Source organism: Onychomys torridus, unplaced genomic scaffold, assembly GCF_903995425.1.
Source record: "Onychomys torridus unplaced genomic scaffold, mOncTor1.1, whole genome shotgun sequence".
In the NCBI taxonomy this organism is placed as follows: Eukaryota; Metazoa; Chordata; class Mammalia; order Rodentia; family Cricetidae; genus Onychomys; species Onychomys torridus.
The window spans coordinates 430,701-438,595 of NW_023411183.1; the positions used below are offsets into that span (position 1 = coordinate 430,701).

Sequence of the window (7,895 nt, forward strand, 5' to 3'; positions counted from 1 at the left end):
GAAATATATTTAAGTATATCTAGAGAACTTAGCTAAAATGACTACAAGTGTTATTATCATAAAAGTCTAATTATTAACCTGTATTTCTTAGTTATCCATTACAATTCAAATGAGTTACATAAATATAATACCTTAAATGAGAGTAGAAATATGTATACAATATAAGAAAAATTACCTTTAAATTTGTATCAATAAACTAAAATCTATAGCAATGTAAAACACTTTAAACAAGTTGTTGCCCTTTAAAAGTAGGTTCAATAGTCTACCTTCCATCCTATCATATCCATATCCTATATTTCTAGATCCATTTTGTTTTCTCTCTTTTTTATTTTCAGAAAGCATGCCATTATATAGCCCTCACACAGCATTCCTGGGTCCCTAGCTCCCTAGGATGTACCTCACTTGAAAATGCTTTACTACTATACATGAAATCCTCAATTGGATCTGTAAAGTCCATTAAATGGGACACATTGTACTCACTTGTAATCCCACCATACTGGAGGTAGAAACAGAGGATCAGATAATCTAGGTCATCCTACCCATATAGGCTAAGAACTTGTTTTGAAAAATAAAGATACTATAATCACAAAAAACACTTTTACAAAAACCCAAAGCTATATAGTTGTATTGTTTTGATTTTGTATCAATATACAAGTTGTCTTAAATAGGAATAGAAAAATAGTTTACATTTGTATCAATATACAAGAATCCGTATCATTGCAAATTTTCTTAAGCTGATAGTTTGCTAAATTAGTTTACCAGTAAATATAACTATCTTAATATCCTATGCTAGCTATTCCTTTTTTCGCTTTTCCAAAAGATAATCTTGAGTCTAAATATTACCGTGTTTCCACCAAATCTATTACATTCATTCACAACCCTGAGAAAATAAAACCTTTTGGGAGGAGTGTCATTTTCTTAAAATTGATACCTGCTGTCTAGTGGATGACAGTATCTCTTGAATCCTGTAAAGAAAGCTAAATGATTTAGTCTCAAGAGGACTAGCCATAATTATAGTAGTAATGGGTAAAGTTTATGTGAAGTTCTGGCTAGAAGTGTAATATGATGGACCATCTCATCTTGAAACTGTCCTGAAGAGTTTGCAGTACAAAGCTGATCATCAAGTGGTGTTCTTTTTTTGGTTCAGTGGCATCATTATGAACCTGGTAGAGTTGTTGTTGTGGGGACCTATCATCCTTCTGGAGACTTCATGTATTGGAAAGATTTATTTTTCACTGTGGAAAACTTGAACATTATTAATATCAAAGCAGAAAGTTTGAATCTTAAGTTGACATGACATGTGAGGAAGGATTCTGAGGAATCAAGACTAAGCATGGAGAGAAATAGAATCTCGACCACAATGATCCCTAGATTATTGTTTCCTTCTGTCCCCCACCAGGTGGCTCTTCTGATATGAGAGAGAATTTCCTAATTTTTTCTTTTGCAAAGTGCTAGGGTTTGGAGAAGGAGACAACCACATTCCCACTCCAAAGCCAGCTTGATTTATAATTGAGTCAGGACCATAACTTTTCCAGAGTTAAAGAGACATTTGTGTTAGGTAGTAAGATATTACCCTGTGTTGTAAATTGGTACCAAAATGTCCTTCCTTTCTTTTGTAGATGGCTGGGTGTCCAAGGCCTTTTGACTTCTTGAAGATGAGTATTTCTATTATCCCATAAAGACAAAAACCAGAACTCTCCCATGACCCTTGTTTGTTGAGTTTTCCTTACAACTTGTAGAATTGTCACATTGATGGATGAGCTATCATTTCTCCTCATCCAGGGGTTTTTCCTGTTTGACTCCAATTTTTAGTCATTTTGTTGGTATCCACAGCTTTTCTTCTCCTTAAGAATCAAAAGTAGAACCCTTTCCCCAACACAGGACATATCCTGGCTTCCATGGCATGGTCAACATATCTTCAAAGTACTTATCTCAGGAGTGTTTTCTGTTGTCCAATATCTCTCCATAGTTGTTCCTTTCTCATCAGAACTGAGAAAATTCAAAGTTAATAAGGCATTATCTAATCTATTTCTAGGGGTCATTGCTGTTTCTTTCTGTTTATTTCACATATCCTTTAAAGTTCGATTAGATCTTTCTATGACTGCTTGGCCTGTAGAATTGTGTGATATATCTGTAATATGTTCTGTATAGTAATAAGCAAAAAACTGTTTCATTTTACTGGAGACATAAGCTGAAGCATTGTCAGTCTTAATTTTACTGGTATTTCCATGATGGCTATAAGCTATGGGATATCTTTCTGTATGCTGTGAATATGTGTTGCTCTGATTAGTTGATAAATCAAGCTGCATTGGCCTGTGGCATGGCAAGATGGAGCCAGGCAGCACAACCAAAGATAGGAGAGAAGAAAGGAGAATAGTGCAGATGATGTAAGCTGTCAGCAGGAAAAGCATGATGTTAAGTACCAGCAAGCCAAAGCCATGTGTGGTATTGTGTTCCCCAAAATATTGTGCACCCTAATATACTTACCTGAGGTCAGAGAACAGAAAAGCCACAATATTAAGCATAGAGGTTAGGAAGTGGCACTCACAACTTTAAACCTAGCATTTCAGAGACAGAAATCCCTCTGATTTCTGTGAGTTCAAGGCTGCATTGGAAACAGCCAGGCATGGTGACACATACCTTTAATCTGAGAAAGCAAGCCTTTAATCCCAGGGGTGATGCAGAAAGATAAAGATATTTAAGGCGTGGAGACCAGAAACAAGAAGCATTTGGCTGCTTTAGCATTTGGCTGGTTTAGCTTTTGGCTGGTTAAGCTTTTAGGCTTTGAGCAGCACAGTTCAGCTGAGATTCATTTGGATGAGGACTCAGAAGCTTGCAGTCTGAGGAAACAGGTCCAGCTGAGGAACTGGTGAGGTGAGCAGGTTGTGGCTTGTTTTGCTTCTCTGATCTTCCAGCATTCACCCCAATACCTGGTCTCAGGATTCATTTTATGAATAAGACTCTTTGAGATTCATGCTACAGCCATGTGGCAAGACAGATTTATATAAATGGGTTAATTTAAGCTATAAGAGCTAGCTAGAAAGAAGCCTGACATGTCATAGTTTAAAAATAATATAAGCCTCTGTGTGTTCCTTTGGGTCTGAATGACCATGGGTCCAGACAGGACACAGAAAAACTTTCAACTACAGCCATAACTTCTAATAGGTGTGCAATTACAGAATCAGCCTTTTCAGAACTTACAGAAGTTGCCAATTGAAATCCTGAATAGGTGTCAATGATGTGGTGTATATTATTTAATTTTTCAAATTCTGCAAAATGAAACCGTTTCATCTACCAGATTTCATTTCTTTGTATAACTTTAGGATTACTTCCTACAGATAATGGAGCTTGGCTATATAAGGAACAAATAGGACTTTTTATAAATGATTTCCTTCCCTTTTTGCCATGTGATGGAAAAGTCCTTTATCCAACTCTTGCTATTTATATTGTGTTTCTTATGAAATTCTGAGGCTTCTAGCATATTACCTATTAATAACTGGTCAATCTCAGCATTACCTTGTGCTAGAGGACTTGGTAGACCCATATGGGATCTGATATATATATATATATATATATATATATATATATATATATATATATATATATATATATATATATATATATATCAGATATATCACATAACACACACACATATATGATGTACCCTATTTCTGAACATTTCCTATAATTTTGTAGTGAAGTTAATTCTGTTTTATCAGGAATACATTCAGCAGTTTTAATATGTAAAACAACTCTCTCTGCATTTTAAGAGTCAGTAACTATATTGAGAGGTTCTGAGAACTCCATTAGTACAGTAAGACTGGCATATTTTTTTTTGTACAGAATTGTAAGGGCTTTGAACGATTTTATTTAAATCTCCTGATTAATATCCTGCCTTTCCTGATTTATTTGCATCAGTATAGAATGTGGGGACTCCAGAGATTGTTTTTTTTTTCTGTACAATGTGAGGAAGAACCCATTCAGTTCTTTTTATGAATTCTATTCTCTTGCTTTTGGATAACAGCAGTTAACTTCTCCCAAAACATTATTGCAGGCTCTTTGCAATATTCATTATCTTTCCATAAAGAGGATATTTCCTCACTAGGTAAATGTGCTACAGTTTCTGCTGAGTCCATTACTGTCAATTGACAAAGTCTTAGTTTTTCTCTTAAAATCAAATCAGAGATCGTTTCCACATATGTCTTTAACTTCTTACTCAGTTTACATGGTATAAATATCCATCCCAATACAATATATTCCCTCTGCATCAAAATCCCTGTAGGGGAATGTCTGGAGGGTAAAATGACCAGAATGTACTTAAGTTCTAGATTTACATGATCCACATGTGCCTCTTGTATTTTCTTTTCTACTAGAACCAATTCCATATCAGCTTCAGCTAATAATTCTCTTGGGCTATTTAAGTCCTTGTCCCCTTTTAGGGTATTGGCCAAATTTTCTGTTACATCTTTAGGTGTTACAATGGTAGTCTGTAAATTGGAAATTTGTCCTAGAAATCTTTGAAAATCATTAAGAGTCCGCAATTGATCTCTCCTTAACTGTATCTTTTGAGGTCTAATTTTTTTGTAGATCTATCTTATAATTCTAAGTAATTAATAGAATCTCCTCTTTGTATTTTTAGGAACAATTTGTAATCCCCAGTGGGAGCCAGAAACAGTGAGAAATCCAAGGGAGTCTGCTTAAGGGGTATAATGAATTTATTAGGACATAAATTGGAAAAGACAAGTCACTAAACAGAACAGGCGAATTATCACAGGTTCCTGGAAGGACGTGGCTGCAACGTCCTTCAGCACCATCCAAGCCCTGAAGGGAGAGAAGAGACCCAGCATACATGACTCTCAGGTCTGAACAGTAGTCCCCAGGCCATGCCCCAGGGGTTGAGACTTCAAGGTCCTGGGTAGAACAGGTACCTTCTCCAGTGAGGTAAAAGCAAAAGGTAACTGTAGTGCTTAGTAGAGGATGCTGAGCCTCCTCTTCATGCTTTCTAGTCCTCTCCATGTCCAGGCAATCTTCTTAAGTAATAAAGTTAATGATCTTTGAAAGTACAGTCTTTTACTTTGCTGATTAATATGTAGTCATTGTATATCAGTGTTAAAACAAATGAACAAATAAAACAGAAAGGGAAAAGGTATCACATTATCTCATCAAGGTTGCCCATGCTTGTCCCCCAAGAGGTGGCATGCCAGGCAGGGGGATAGGTGGGGGAACATGAGGTTGCCCACCACGGGGAAGAGTTGGAGGCAGGTAGCTGGCTGATGGCAAACCCAAACCTGGAGGGGAGTGAGGAGGGACTACATGAGTAGGGGGCAGGTGTGGAAGTGGGGGTGGGAAATTACGGTTGTAGGTAGGGAGAGGTTGAGGGTAGCCTGGGGTAGGGTGAAGAATGGTGGGTGGGGAGAAGGAAGCTGGAGGTAGAGAAACAGGAGGTAGAGGTGGGTTGGGGGGCAGACATGGGGATGGTAGAGAATGTGAGCAGGTGGGCCATAGGCTGGGCACAGGGCACCATAGGAGGGACCCTTGTTCTGCATCATGGTTTGCAGGCTCGGGAAGCCCTCTCTAGACATGAGGGAGCTGGTGGTAGACATCCCAGTCATGTAGCTGGAGGGCAGTGGTGGTAAAGGCCAATGTGGCAATGGTGGGCATTGGTCCACAGGAGCTGGTTGGGCTGGAGGAGGAATCTTGACTTTGGGGGGGGGTCACTTGTTTCCACTGTACTGGTTGCTGCAGCCTCATCTAAGGCAGGAGGGAGAGGAGGCTTCCAGTATGCAGGTGGGTGCTCTGGAGGCAATGGTGGGTGAATGGTCTCAAGTTTGGGAATCTTAAGTGGTGGTTTTGTGGCTTTGTTCTCTTCCTTTGGAGAAATCACCATGGCTGTGCGCTTAGCCTGTCTTGGAGATGGTGTCTTCAGTTGCTGCTTAAGCTCTGCTGCTTCAGAGCCTGGAGATGGCCAAGACTGTGGTAACTGTGGCACTTGTGATGTAGGCTGAAGAGCTAGGGGTTGCTGGGGTGGATGAAGGGTTTGTTGTTTCCCTTTTCTGTAAAGATCCAGGATTTGGTGGCAGATGTCTTCCAGAACATCTACAGGAACATCTTCAACAAACTGTTCCCACCATCTCTTGTACATGGGTATGGAGGTCCACTCTTGTATTTTAAGTTTTTGAAAATGTCCTGCGAGATACATTACTGCTACAGCTAGGATCTCTGGCTCCCACTGCAGTGACAGGGTGGTACAGAGACTGTCACTGACAAATGTCCATGCCATTTGAATCAACTTTTGAAATTTCTTTTTATCACCTTTGAGCTGCCTTGCATCAAAACTTCACAGAGAAACCCTATCTTGGAAAAAAAATTTTTTTGGGGGGGGAAGCATTTCTGTACCTGTAACTCAGGGAGTAAAGTCCTTGCTTGGCATTTACAAAACCATAGGTTTTGTGATCTAGACATGCTGGGACATATCTGCCTTTCCAGAATGTGAGGGTTTGAGTGAAAGGCTCAGAAATTCAAGGTCATCTTTGGCTATATGGAAAGTTTGAGGCCAGCGTGGGATGCACTAATTTATTTCTCAAAACAATTTTTAAAATGTTCCAGGGAGGGGTCACAGTTGGTCCTCAGGAATCTGTAAAGAGTTTTAGAAAAGAAGGATTACAGGGATGGTGGGAAGCTCAGAGGTTTCCAGTGTGCCCTGCTATTATAGAATACACAAGTTCAATGCCCAGCAGGAGTAATAATGACTAGGAAATCCTCTGCACTCTCCTGGACATCATGGTATAATGCTTGTGTGCATACACAGACACACATACCACCACAGATGGAGAGAGAGAGAGAGAGAGAGAGAGAGAGAGAGAGAGAGAGAGAGAGAGAGAGAGAGAGAGAATAATGAGGCTGGTTAGAGAGTGAGAGACCTTGGAACACTAGTCTTAAATGGGATGTCTCCATCAACTCTCTCCTGTCATGGCTCAGGGAACCCTATGGAGGAGGAGTCAGGAAGAGTGGAAAGCCAGAGGGCATGGAGAATACCAGGAATCCTTTAATGTATATATTACGTATTATGTATACAGAGTTCTCCCTGCATGTATTCCCTCAGGCCAGAAGAGGGCACCAGATCTCATTATAGATGGTTGTGAGCCACAATGTAATTGCTGGGATTGAATTCAGGGTTTCTGAAAGAGCAGCCAGTGCTCTTAACCTCTGAGCCATCTCTCCAACACAGGAACCCTTCTTAAACACAGAAGAACTGATGCAATTTTGAACTCAGAAAGTCTGTGGCAGCATGAACAAGGCCTGGGGCTGCACCACATGGGGTGCTGAAGTGGAGAGAAGTGGACACAAGCTCCCATCCCTGACCCTGACCCTGACTCCAGTTGATAAGGACTTGCAAATGAAAAATAGTTCTCTCAAATGAAGTCTCCATGGGCATACAAAGAACTCTCAAGGACAGGTTCAATGACCACCAGTAGACAGCCAACACAAAAGAAACTCCTGGCATCTTTAACGGTTCTTTGTCCCATAATGTTTTCTTAGGTCATTTACACACACACACACACACACACACACACACACACACACACACTCTACAGGTCCTTTGCTTATATATTATGGCTACCAATTTTGTGTTTTGTTTTTTTGAGACAGGGTTTCCCTGTGTAGCTTTGGAGCCTGTCCTGGAACTCACTCTGTAGCCCATACTGGTCTTGAAATAACAGAGATCTGCCTGCTTCTGCCTCCTGAGTGCTGGGATTAAAGTCATGCACAACCACTGCCCAGCATGTTCCTCATATTTGTGTTTAGCTCTTTTTCCTCTGTTTGTTATTTATTTTTTTCCTATCCCAATTTGGTTTTCGTTTTATTTTCTTTTACTTTATTTGGTTTGTTTTTGG

At 39.7% G+C, this 7,895-nt stretch overlaps 1 pseudogene; it reads right to left on the reverse strand.

The window, feature by feature from the left end:
• Positions 1-5,154: 5,154 nt before the first annotated feature.
• On the reverse strand, positions 5,155-6,335 carry LOC118574995 (annotated as a pseudogene).
• Between the last annotated feature and the right edge of the window lie 1,560 nt (positions 6,336-7,895).